The following is a 14,268-nucleotide window of genomic DNA, read 5'->3' on the forward strand; positions in this document are numbered from 1 at the left end:
CAGTCATCGTCTACATTTTATACAAGTCTGTAAGCTAACAAGGGAAAGGTGCATATTTATGGATTGCACCAACCCTCCACTGTCAGAACTTATGAAAGCTAATTTTGAAACTACTTATACAAAACACTGGGAGAGGCATGAGAAGATGAGCTAAATGTCCCAATCTCTTGCTTGAGAGGGCGTACTGTGACCAGAATGAATAGTCAATTTAATATTTTACATAAACCGCAAAGGAAAACCAATCTTACTTTCAAATATGAGACTACTAACTAAATTCAGCTGGCTCTTCTCCTACTTGTATGTGACGGATGAAAGTCCCCAAGTTACAATACGTTTCCTCTCAAAAAAATAGAGCACGCACAAGTCTTCCTGATCTTCACATTATCCGTCAGCGCCACTGAAATGGAGATGGCTTTTCTGCAGTGTCTGAAACAGACCCAGTACGTTGTAATGCAGATTGCAGTTCTCTTTGCTGTGGCAAATATAGCATCACAACAGGCTGTGGGTAAAATTTTCCAGAGCAAAACCATAAAAAATGGTTATGAACTTTGGAGCATAAGTCTCATCAAAAGTCTCTGGGACTTAGGTTCCTGTGGGCTAAGTACACAAAGGGGACTAAAACTCTGTTGCAACACCTATGTTTAGGCACCCTGCTGCCCAGTAGAATCCACAACCCCAAGTTAGATTCCCAGGCTCCCCATACAATGCATGGAGAGAGTTAACTGCCTAATAATGGGATCCAGAAAAGCCAACAAGCTGAGCAGGAAGCTGCCAAGCTAACCAGTAGGAAATGCTGAGGAGAAGGTGGGGGGTCTTAGACCCTAAAAGGGATTTAGGTGCCTAAGGCTGGGCCAGAGGGAGGTGCCTATCTCCACTTTAGATTCTCAGCTGTGAACCTGCTCCTGAAGTCAGGGCCCCTAAATCCTTGCTCAAAAAAAATGGCGGCAGTGCCCCCCGTAACCCTTGGCCCAGTAGCTAGTTAGAGCATTCACCCAGTGTGTGGAACAGTTGGGATTAGTTCCCCCATCTGTGGAGCTGGGACTGGAACTTGTGACTCCCTCGCTGTAGACAAGTGCCCAAAGCAAGATGGGGGGGGGGCGCCTCTTTCAAACTCTCTTGTGAGGAAGATGGTCCGTTGTATGTAAGTAATTAAACAGTCATTGAAACAGGCACTTGAACTCCCAGGGAGTGCCCTAACCACTGGGCTATCGAGTCCTTCTCACGGTCTCTGTATATTTACATAAAGTGGAACAGCTTCAGCCACCACCACCAACACAATTTTGTGTGAGGCCTGATCCGGTAGGTGAAAGAGGCAGGGCAACACCTAATTTGAGGATCCCAACAGAGTTTAGGCATGAGCTAGACACCCTGGTGTCAGGACGTAGGTGGGAGTGTGCGTGCCTAGTGGCAGAAATTTAGGCATCATGGGACTTTATCAGCAGACATTTAGGTGCCTATAGGGTTAGGTGAGTTTTGAGGATCTAAATTTTGGATTTAGGTGCCTAAGGAAGAGTTAGGCACCTAAATCTCTTTGTGGATCTAGCCCGAAATGCCTAACTCAAAGTCCCAGTGACTTTCAGAGAGACTTGGTTCCAAAGTGCCTAAATCACTTTTGAAAATAGGACATATGCTACTAAGGCAGCTAGGCACTTTTGAAAAGGTCACTCTTTGTCTTAAATAATTGCACTGGTTTGACTAAATCGATTTAAAAATCAGTCTTATTAAACCTTAATGTAAAGGTTTCTTTACCCTTTAACCCTTGCTTAAAATGGTTTTGCTTAAGGATTGTCTGTGTACAGAAATTGTACTGATTTAACTAAGTCTGTTTCAAAATGGGTCTAGTGACAACAGTGCCGCCCCACTGCATGGGCAATCTTACCTCGGCCTAAGAGCGGCTTGTGCAAATTTAGCTTCATTCAGTTATCACAAGAGGCCCCGTGGCCTTGGAGCAGCCAGAGATAGAAAATGCTGGTATAAAGTTGGTGGTAGCAGTGTAGTTGCTGCTGCTTTCCCCCCCCCCCCCCAACAGCATAAGGGCAAAAGTGTTGCTGGGAAGGTGAGGAGGCTCTGCCATGTCCAGTCCTCCACAGGAGTAAGTTAGCCTCTGCTGGAGAACCGAGTGGCTCAGCATCAGAGAGTTACAACTGCTATCCTATTACACCCACATCCCCACTCGCACAAAATGGAGGATCAAGCCTTCTCATCCATTAGATTATATTAGGTAATAGTATAGTAACCCTGCTCTGGGACTAGCCCCTGCTGCAGCATAGAGAGAGAGAGCTCAGGAGAGGGCAGTTTGAGCTGGGGTGGGGGCTTGCAAACCGCCCGAAGGGGACAGCGGGAAAAGCTGTGAGAGAAAGAGGGAAGGATGCGGAGCTAGCAGATGACCTGGAGATGAGGGGATAAAATAGACCAACAGGAGACTAAAAGTAGGGCACTGGGAAATGCGAAGGGGGAAAGAAGGAAAATAGGAAGTTTCAGGTCAGGAGAAGCAGGAAGAAAACAGACGTGGGTATGCGAACAGTCAGTATTAGTAGAGGGAATAAAATCCACAGACATACTGGACAGAGAGTACCAAAGGAAAAAAACTGAAAGGAAATATAATTGCTGAAAAAGTGTATTGATCAAACAGCTGTGTTAGATGAAAACAGATCCTGAAAACAGTGAACGCAAAGCCCACCCACAAAGGACATGATGTAAATGACCAGACAGAATGACTGTCTGAACATCTGTTGAGGGAATACAGTTCAAAGGTGCGTAATGGACAAGTGAGGGCTCATGAACTGAAGAAACCCCACTTGCAGATAAACTTGGGGAAAAGAGGCACAGCCACAAGGCCATTGAATACAATGAGCACTTCAAACCAAAGAACATCAAAGAACAGGACAGCAGGAATGGAGCTGGACTTACAGCCAAAGAGAGGAAAAGTTGTTTTTTCTCTCAAGTGACACAGAGTGTTTGAGTAATCTCTTTTGTTCTTGTTAATAACAATGCCTTTGGTATTAACTGCACAGAGTGAGGAAGAGTAGTGTGTACAAACTCACAAAGGTTAATGTGTTGGTAACCTATAGTTTATTATTATAAAGGTAAGTACTTGGTAAAGTTGTATATTATTTATGCTTCTGGTACAATTTTTGGGGTTTCCCTTATAAAGTTCTAAAAATTTAAAATTCTCCGTTTTGTCTTGGTTTGCCTCTGTCTTGCCTCAACATTAGCAGAGCCGAGCCAGGTCACTGTAAAAGCATGGTAATATTTTCAGTTTTACTTTCTATCTTCTTCTTTTATGCACTCTAAGATCTTGTTTGTATGGAATGGACCAGCTGTATATTCAATCTGGTCCAGGTTTCTCACTCACAGGGCTGACTAGGGCTTGGCTTGCACCTCTTAAACCATGGCAGTTGTTGGTGGGGTGTGTCTGGCTGATTTAGTGGTGGCATTGTTGTCCTCTGAAAGATGTACTGTGTAATCTGTCTTGCCTTGGGAGAATAACTGCAATAGAGGTTAAGGAAGAGGAGGGGTTGACGAGAGGAGTCATGAGACAGCCTTTGGTCTAACAGCATGAGCAGGCTCTTTGTCATCATGTTTCCAAATTGTTTTGTTTTTATCTAATCTATGTTTTTAGTCTGCTGGGGTTTTTGTGTTCTGTTTAGAAGGCATAGTTTTGACTGGGAACCTTTATGAAATACGACACTTGAATAAGGAATCAGCTGAGAGCTTATATAGAGGCAGGTCTTGCTAGTCTTCATTTATGGTTTTCTGGGAAGCTAACTAGACCAGGTGGAGGTATTATCCCCAAGCCCATAATATTTTTTAGGTCAGTCTTGGGTGACTTTATTGCAAGCAAGGTCACTAACACAATGCTAATTGGTTTCAGAGTGGTAGCCGTGTTAGTCTGTATCAGCAAAAATAAAAAACTAGGAGTACTTGTGGCACCTTAGAGACTAACAAATTTATTTGGGCTAAAACCCACTGAATCAGATGCATGCAGTGGAAAATACAATAGGGAGATATATATACACAGAGAACATGGAAAAAATGCATGTTGCCATACCAATTGTAATTAAACTATCAATTAAGGTGGGCTATTATCAGCAGGAGAAAAAAAACTTTTGTCGTGATAATCAGAATGGCCCTGATTTCAAACAGTTGACAAGAAGGTGTGAGTAACAGTAGGGGGAAAATTAGCATGGGGAAATAGTTTTTACTTTTTCCCAGAGCTGTGACTGAATTTTAAGTTGCCTTTTAGGGAATGTGTGTTAATATTATTCCTGATTTATTTTCATCATCAAATTTCCATCATCAAATTTCCATTTCCTATAAGAGTATTCCCTGGCAGTTTGAGACAGTATGTTCTTGCTACAGAACATACTCTGTCTCTGAAGTAGTGTGGGTTGAGGAAAAATAGAGGAGCTCTGTTCAAAGACCCAAAATAGCTGCTTTCAGAGTCTCTGTATATAGAGCAAACTGGTTGTTTTTAGCATCATATAATATAATGTTAAAAATTGAATTGCTTATCAATAGAAATAAGCCAGTCTCCTCCTCCAGTCTTAAAATCTTCACAATGACACAGTACTCAGTGTTGTTCAGAATGAAATTTAAGAATATTTTCTGATGTGAAAGAAGTAGAAGAATGCTGCATAAATTTCCTTCCTTATGTTCCTGCTGGTGAAGTTTCTTGTGACCATCAAGCTGCTACACATAGTAACTGAACAGCCAGAACCAGTAGAATCTGTCTGGATACACATGGTCTTCTCTTTATTAAAAATGTTGTGTCTGGTGAGATGGGAGGTTGATCTTGCTGTGTTTGGAGACCTCATTTCTCCACATGCTGTGCACATATATCATTCCCCAGAATAAGTGTACCTTAAGTAAGTCACTTAAGGGCTGAATGTTTGGAGGATGTTTCTGGAAATTCAGATTCCTTGTCCAGGTTCTTCATTGAACATCTGGTCTTTAAGGCTGAGATGTTCAAAGCTACTTGCAGAATTTGGATGCTCGGCTCCCTATGATAATTGGAAGGCATCCAAATCCCACAGGCATCTTTGCAAATCTCAGCCTAATTGAATGGAGCCAAAATGTTCACAGGGGGAAAAGAGGGAAAAGACCAACCGGGAAAAGACAGACCCTATGCTAGTTGCTCCTTATGGCTGTCATGAACACCCTTACAGATTATGCCATAATTATAGTACTCATGGCACCAGGTTATTCCCATTATTTTCTGCTAGTGCCTAGAACATGCTGGGTGCTGCCCAGAGGCACAGAAAATACCCAGAGCTGAAAAGCTGAGAGCCAAAGACGGACAAAACAAAGGGAAGAGGAAGAGGTGCAGAATGAGTAAAGGGGATCACATGGTCATTGGCTAGAGTAATATAATGTTAACCACACAATTAATATTTTTTTGAATTGTCCCCTGGCCAGCTGCAGGGTTCTTTGAGCTCTTTTTTGCTACTACAGCAGTTGTACAAGGGCCGCAGTAGATGGGAGAATCCCTCCCATGGTGGGAGTTTTGCCTGCTTTATATTATATCTCCAATAAATATATCACCTTTTATTATAGGCCTCCGTCCTGCCCGCAGTACAGTCTTTGTCTTACAGCACCGGGTGTATATGGGGTACCAGCTACTGCCTATTATATAGAATTAAAAGAGTCAGAATTCACCTCCTGATGAAGACTCTTAATACCCAGGCCCTGAGTTGAGAACTCTATATCCTGTCATTGGCAGATCAATTCCGTGTTCAAACAGTGATCCGTGAAAACAAAGAGCAAACAGAACTATTTTGCTACTGACACACAACAAATGAGCCTCTTTTTCGCTCAGCAAACGATGAGATATTCAGAGCACAGCACAGGGAGGACTCTATTGTCTGTTTCTGTCTCTCATGCTGTGAAAGAAATAAGACAGCACAAGGGGTTATTTTTATTCTCTCTGCATTGTTTCTTTGGGTGGAGGGGAGAAAGGTTTACCATGGAGAAATCTTTCACTTTGTACACACTTCTTCCTGAGCGCATTTCCCTCCAGAGTAATTTGTTTATCCTGTTGACCCCGTAGCTGTTTCCATCAGACTTTTCTCCAGACTGGAGCAGCACCCAAAACTCATTTCCCTGAGATCAGACAAACACAGGAAACATTCTCTAAGATGTTTCATTTATTGTTATAATTATTTTATGTATTACTGGCGTGCCTTGAAGCCTCAGTCATGGCCCAGGACCCCATTGTGCACTGTGTGGATGGATTTAAGGTGTGTTGAGCTCTGAGGCGTCTGCTCAGTGCTTCTTGTATCCACAGATTGGTGGGTCTGTGTTTAGTCTGTCACTCTTTGTAGAGGTCTTGGGAGGACTCCAAACCCTGGAGTCTCCAGGGGAACTTCCCTGTTGCTCATCTGATCCGGCATGTGGGACAGAGAGGGCACCAAATCCTGGGAGCCTGTGGAAGGGAATTGGCAGGGAAAGGGAGCAGGCAGCATAGTAACCCATAAGTGAATGCTCTGGAGAGAGCAGGGAGAGCTAGTCAGGCAGTCAGGTGCTCTAAGGATCAGTAACCTCCTGACTCCATAGCAGCTTTTAAGACTTGACCAGAGCCAGTAAGGAGCTGGCTTCCATTGCCATCTCCTTCCCCTTTTCCTTCCTTGTGCGAGCAGCAGTGCTGCATCCTCCCCAAGATCTGTGTCTCCCTGGGTGGAGAAGGAGGCAAGAAGTCCCCCATAAAGAGCCACCGTAGCAGTAGGAAGGGAGAAGGGGGAAGCTTTGCTAAGGATGCCTGGTTTTGTTGGACATATTTCTGGAGGTTTCATCACTTGACATGATCTTTAATTAAAAATAAATCTTTAATTCCTGGCAACCCCAGCGTGATGCTGAGTTGGAGCTTCTCCATGTGTTCCTTTCTCTATGGGTCTTCCTGAGCCTTGAGGTTTGAAGGCTCAGACTTTCCTCGCTGAAACAGTGTTTATTGGAAGCGCTACAGGGCTCGCCTTGTGAGGTTTCTTGGAGCCTCTTTACCCTCATGTGGGTGTTACTGAAGGAGTGGGTGCCATGGTCCTTTAAAATAAACAAACAAATACTATTTGGAGGCTAGGTTATTAATACTTTTTCAAACCCATTGTTCTAAATACAACATTGCTTTCAGACCACTTAATAAAGTCAGAGAAAAGCAGCATCCTTAAGGAATTCCACTAGGTTGCTTCAGAGAAAAACACAAGCAAATCCCACTGTACCATGACACCTACTCAGTCAGCTCCCCACATTAAACAGGACAGGACAGATCCTCAACCCCTACTCTATCCTTCCTCCTACATGGACAGACAGGTGCTGTAACAGTGACTGGAGATTTCACTTGCACAGGGGAATTTCTGATCAGCTCTATGCCACCTGCTCTCACTGCTCTCCTCCCCTGGCACAGTGGCATTGCTGAGAGTATATCGGGACAGAAGGGAATGAGCCTGGCTTTGCTGTGCTCTGGTATTCTGGGATGGCTGAATGGAACTGTTCCAGGGGTCGTGACTTAGATAAGATTGCTCTAACTTGCACTAGGGGCCAAACGGATTTTCTGCTGGACTGAGAATCAGTAAAGGGATTGGGTAGAAGGCTGGCAGATCTGGCCCTTGAATCTCAAATTACTAAAATTTATGGTAATTAAATGCCCCCAAACTTGGTTATCCCAGAGTGAAGGTTCTCTGATGGTGCCACATGCCTTTCTGGAATGTCAAGTTCAGCTGTGCGCAAACCTTGGAAAATCAAAAAATACAACATTAAGGGATGTGCCACTCCCACAACACAACCTTAACTAGTCCCATGGATCTGGCAATAGCCACTGGAATGGTTCAGTAAGGGGGTGCCAGGGTAAGAAGACATAAAGAATGACTACGAATGTGCCATTGTTTGTGTGGTGTTGCGTTCCATAGATTTGAACTGCAGCATGTATTTGCCTGCACTCTGACTGCCTGTACTGTGTTAGGTGTAGCTGTACTGAGCGGGGGAAGGAGTAGTTGGAGCAGGTTACTGTGATCTGAAGAGAGGTGCATGTGTACTTCAAAAGATCAAGTATGCCTCATTTCAGCACTGAATTCTGTAGGTTGTATCAGTACTAGGCACGGGGTATGGCTTGTGTTGTGTACTGTCAGCATTCCCGATGGTAGACTCCAGGGCTCAGTGAGAATATAAGAACTGCCATACTGAGTCAGACCAAAGGTCCATCTAGTCCAGTATCCTGTCTTCCAACAGTGGCCAATGCCAGATGCTTCAGAGGGAATGAACAGAACAGGTAATCATCAAGTGATTCATCCCCTGTCACCCATTCCCAGCTTCCGGCAAACATAGGCTAGGGATACCATCCCTACCCATCCTGGCTAATAGCCATTGACGAACCAATTCTCCATGAACATATCTAGTTCTTTTTTGAACCCTGTTATAGTCTTGGCCTTCACAACATCCTTTGGCAAGGAGTTCCACAGGTTGACTGTGCATTGTGTGAAAAAATATTTCCTTTTGTTTGTTTTAAAACTGCTGCCTATTAATTGCATTCGGTGACCCCTACTGAGGAGTAACTGAAAGTAGTGGCTAAGACAGAATCCTCATGGCAAGGGGAAGGGGTTGTTACATTTAGCAAGGTAGTTGTTCTTTGTGTGGGGTAGGCTCAGTGTTTGAGTGTAGGCCAGGTGTAGGTAGCTCCTATTTGTTATACCTGATGTAAACACACGTTTTGCCTTAGCAAAGAGAAAGTTTCAGACTCTGTCCTACAGTGTGTGTGTGTGCTCTGTTCCCAAAGTGTTCTGTTGCTTTTGTGAGGGTACACTGCTAGTGTGTGTGTAATTAGCACATTGGGGTATTGCTCATTTAGGGCAGAGTTCAGGGGAGGAGGGCAGTGCTTTACCTTAAATCTGTATTTCCTGGCTTTCAGAGCTTTGTAGCTTAGCTAACTTTCTGGAAGTGCATAAGGCACCATTGGGCAACTGAACTCTGCATTAATGAAGATTTGGGGCATTTAATTTTCTTGGGTTTTTAAAAATTAATTTTCTCGGCATCCCCCATCTACCACAACCCAGCTCTCCCCCTCCAGTGCCTCGGGCTCCTTGGCAATGATCACGCCAGCCACAGGATGCACTGGCTGCATGCTAGTGCCTTCAGTGCCCCTGCCTCTCTCACCTCCTTACACATCTAGAAAAACCTGGTTTTCCCTCTTCTCCAGGGGAGAAGCAGGCATTGTCGGGGGTCACAGGGTGAGGAACTGGGGAGAGGATGCAGGGACTAGAATGGAGTCAGTGGGGTCATGTTTTGAAGGGGAGGGCAATCGTAGGTGGCATGGATGGTTGGGTGTTCGGGGGGGAAAAGAGCTGAAGCCCCACCAGCATCCCACACTGCACAGCTCTGACCCTCTCCTTCCTGTCCCATTCTGCCCTGCACTGCTTCAACACTTCCCCACACATTCCCCCTTACTGCTTCAACTCCCCATGCTCCCCTCCACTGTTCCAACACTGCACTGACTCCTCCCACATTCCCTCCTGGGAATGCCATTGCTCTGATCACCCCCAGGCTCCCTGCTGCTCCAAGCCCCAACACATGCATGCACACACCGCTCTGAGCCCCCCGCATTCATACCAACTCCACTTTCCTCCTTGGCACTCCATGCTCCTTGTAAGCTTGAGGAGGTGGGAAGGTGATGGAGTTGTGAGGAGTGCAAGGACCAGCTAGAGACAGAAGGGGCAGGAGAATGAAGCTGCAGAGTCCCTACCCCAGATCTGGGCTTCGTGTATTGGGAAGAGGTTCTACACATCCATCTGCAGCACAGGAGGCTCAGAGAGGTGTGAAGGGGTCCATTTATCTCAATTAGATGTTCTCAGATGAATGAGAGCATCCCATGGAGATGAATACAGTGTGAAACAATAGCTCTGAAAGGTGTGAACTGCTCCATTTTTCTGAGGGTGTTCTCATCCCCTCTGCTCCAGTTTCAGCACTTGTGGGCTTGTGCCATGCACTGGCCTTCCATAGCTCCTCACCCTACTCTCAGCACTATGTGCTTGGTGCATGCTTCAAGCAAACCTGTTCCCAGCTTCCAAGTATGTCTTATGGTACCAAGCCAAATGCTTTACAGAAGTCTAAATATATTACATCAATGCTATTACCTTTATCAGCCAAACTTGTAATCTCACCAAAAAAGTTATCAAGTTAGTTTGACAGGATCTGTTTTCCATAAACTCGTGTTGATTGGCATTAATTATATTACCTTTAACTCTTTATTAATTAAGTTCCATATCAGCCACTTCAGTAATTTGCTCAAGGTTGATTTCAGGCTCACAGGACTGTAATTACCTAAGTTGTCCTGCTAACCCTTTTAAAATATTGGTACACCATTCACTTTCTTCCAGGCCTCTGGAACTTTCCCAGCATTCCAAGCTTTATTGAAAATCAAAATTAATTGTCCAGAGAGCACCTCAGCCAGCTCTTTTAAAACTCTTGGATTCAAGTTATCTGGACGTGCTCATTTTAAAAGTGCCTAGCTTTAGTAGCAGCAGCTAAATATCTTCCCAACTTACTGTTGGAATGGCAAGGCTTTCATCATTATCATTGCGATATGACTACATCATCTGGCTTTTTCCAAAATATAGAACAGAAATATTTATTGAACATTTCTGCCTTATCTGTATTATTGACAATTCTTCCATTTCCATCTAATAATAGGGCAATACTACTGTTAGGATTCTTTTTGTTCCTTAATATACTTAAGGACAATAAGAAGTTTGTTTTGTTTTTTTAACTCTACTAACCTTAGATTTCCCCTTGTGTCCTTGTAATTTGTACATTGGTTCAATTGCTTCAACTACTGCAGGAGAATTTCCTGTGTGTTTAATAACTTAACAGACAAAATCCAGCACTTGAGCTCCATCAAACAATAGCTTTTTTTATACTTTTAAAAATAATCAAACAGTTTCATAATGGCAAAGAAATTTTAAATTTTGCATTTACAGACTATTTCTAATGAGAGAAGCTTTTTAGTACTCGGAGGAAGCCTTTTAAGACAGTAGCTTTAGGAATATCAGGGCATATAAGCAAGGTTCAATGTCATTCCTTCTCTGTTACAAAAAAACCCCTAAAACTAACTAAAAAAGGTGTTTTTAGCAGTTGAGAGGTCAGCTTCTTTCTGCCAGGCTCATATCTCATGTTGATACTGTGGTACAAATATCTAAACAGGCAGATAAAGCTATCTGGTGTAGGTATTTATAAGGCCCGTATTGTCTTTGTGGCTAAGTGGTTGTATGGTATCAGGTTTCAAGATCTAAAAGAGTGGTTTCAATAAAGTTGTGAATAATATGTTGCAGTTACTTCTATTTTGTAGAAATGTTATTGTTTGGAGGAGTCACACACTGTTAGAATCTTGATATTAGAGAACCACAAATGATTGTGTGGTGGGGATTTGTTTTTGTTTTTAAATCTTTAATTGCCTGACTGTTCAGAAATTCATTTTTGCGGTGGAAGATTTAACATCTGTGTGGGAGGAAGTTGCAAGCAAAGAGGATGGACAAGGGCTTAGGGACTGGCTGTTGAGCTATCCTATCTGCCTGCTTTGTAAGGCTTCACAACAGTCTAGGTTTTTTGTCCATTTTAGTGGGATGCCAGCTACTATTGAGATTATCATCATCTCTGTTGGCTTATCATCATCTCTTATTGAGCTATTGCAATGGGTTCAGTCCTTCGTCACGCTGCCAGCCTCTTTGGGAGAGAAATGCATCTTTTATGGACTACCTGTCCTACTAATCCCCCACCTTCCCTGCCACACTGAGTCAGTTCTCATGAGCTACACAGAAGGATTTGAAAACCACCAGGCTGTTGAGAGGAGCTTTGGGCAACTGTGGTGGTGAAGTGTAGAAAGGAAGTACTCCAGCTACAGGATTTGGGTTGTTTCAGGTGACTGAATAATGGAGCATTGGCAGAGTGCACTGGCTGTAATGGGGTAGGGATAAACTTTTAGGCTGCAAGGAGCTAACGTGTTTAGTGAAGTATTTCACCAAGGGCCCGATCCAAAGCCCAGGAAGTCAATGGGAGCCCTTACATAGATGTGGTCAAGCCTCCTATAGCTAGTGGTCAGTACATAAAGAAATCTTCCAGGGCAGATTTCAGCCAGACTAAGCATAGAATCAACTCCAGCAAAGCAATTCTCTCATCAGAATAATTCTGTAAAATTGTAGTTAATATCTATCTTGGCAATAAGCCAACAAGGTACCAAGCTGCTGATGTTCATTTAATTGAATTAAATGCAGGAACATGAAAAGGATTTTAAACAATGACAAAAAATTAGGGAGGAGAATAATGGTTATAAAGCAAGAGTTCTTCTGTTGATAGTCACCCAGCACCCACGTCACTGCTGGCAGTAATTTTCTTCTTTTGTTTTGGACATTTCTGAGAATTTTGTGTAAGTGTAAAAGCGTAGAACGTCCAAGCAAGCTTGCTGAGCGTTGCCTGCAAATTTAGTGCATGTCCCCTTTGACTAAGGCTTCAGTGAGAGAAAAATTTTAATCATAACTTGAGGAGAAATTTCAGCAGGGGAAATTGTTGGATGAAAAATAGAGTCAGGAAGGAGAACTATGTACTTAGGGAGGAGGGGAGGAGGAAGGGACTTGCTAGTGTAAAGCTCAGTAGAGAAGCAAGCTTGTATTTCTTTCCCTCCTCAGGTCATGTGGAAACTTTAATATTCTGATGGTCATATGCACCTCTATTATCTTTTGCAGAAGACCCCAATCTCCCAGATATTTCTGACAGAATGAAAGACAAGCTGATTATTTAAACTACAGCTTTTGCCAACCTGGCAGAGCTAATTAGAAGTCATGGTTACACAAGACTAACATCCTATTTCTCACCCCAGTGTAACTTCTGATTTCAAAGAACTTAAACTATCTTGTCATGAACTGCTGAAATAAGCATGTTCGCTTGAAGCTACTGCAGGGGGGAATTAATACAATAGAAAATAATTAAAGACAGCATATGAAACCACTCAATGGTGTTCAGTGCCACTTGAGACGAACTTGAAGCAATTTAACATAACCCTGTATAGCTATTTGTCGTCTGTGGGGTAGATTGAAGGATATTACTGTTCTGCATTATGTGCTGCACCCTCCATATTTTTCAGTAAGAGAAGAATGCACAAAAGACTATCCAGCGTAGCCATTAACCACAAATGCATACATCTTTACAAAATAATATCTCCCGAATATTTTTACATTCGATTATAATAGAGGGATTATGAAAAACCCATTTTCTCTCTCTATTCTATGGGTATCCTTTAGCTACACATACATCTTCAGTAATTCACTGATTGTAGAATATGTCTGACAACGCTCCGTTTGTTAAGGAATGCAAAGATTTATGATTTTGTCTTCCATTTATTCATACTTCAGTGTAAATAGAATTTTCCTAAAGTAAAAATCTAGATGTGTTTGAATGAGATGAATAACTACAGGTGAATGAAAATCGAGAAATGTGTTTAGTTTTAAAGCAGAGATCTGAACATTTCCTCGAGTTAAATTTGATCTCATCATTGTTATTTTAGATCTCAGATGTCTGTCTTTTTGGTCTGTGCAGCTCCTTCAGTAGAATTGTACAGGTTCACCTCAGGGATGAATTCGACATTCCCCCACCCCCCAACCTCACACTTGGTAGTTTAACAAAATTTAAAAATCTGAGGCCATTGAGTGAGAATATGCTAACAATTGAAGCTGCACTGAGGAAGACTTTGTTCCTTCTTCATTTTTTTTTAAGTAAGCTGTCAGTCTATTCTTCCCTCATCCCCCTAGTGGTTGTTCCTGTCTGTTTTGAAATGCTCAGACCAGTTCAATTCAATGACCATTAGAATCTTAAATTCATTAATTTCCTTCACTGTTCTTTGGGGTGATGTATTTTTATGATTTTGGGAAATTGAATGTGTAGCGCCTTTAATTCTGCCCCCCCCCCCCCCCCCCCGTCAGCCCCATATCTCTCTCACACACATTTAGAAACAAATAATCCTTTGTCACCAGGAGTTACGGTTATCCCAAACTGAGTGTCCACTGCAACATGCATTAGCACTGGCTAAAGGAAGTCTAGGCTGATTGGGGCAGTGGTTGCATTATTTTTAAATATGAAAAAGGAGAGACTTGACAGGAATATTCCCTGTGAATATGTGACACTTCTGTAATGAATCTGGATGCCGGGCAACCTTGAGGGCTGCTTCCCCTTCCAACAGTAGAAGGGTTCTTAGAACATACACATCAGCAGTCCCTGCTGGGGATACAATTCTTGGTTTTT

General features: G+C 42.9%; 1 protein-coding gene across 6 annotated transcripts in view; it reads left to right on the forward strand.

The window, feature by feature from the left end:
* FARP1 (FERM, ARH/RhoGEF and pleckstrin domain protein 1) overlaps positions 1–14,268 on the forward strand; it is a 343,029-nt gene that overhangs the window by 291,061 nt on the left and 37,700 nt on the right. The window lies entirely within an intron of this gene.

The sequence above is a fragment of the Lepidochelys kempii genome, chromosome 1, assembly GCF_965140285.1.
Source record: "Lepidochelys kempii isolate rLepKem1 chromosome 1, rLepKem1.hap1, whole genome shotgun sequence".
Taxonomy (NCBI): Eukaryota; Metazoa; Chordata; order Testudines; family Cheloniidae; genus Lepidochelys; species Lepidochelys kempii.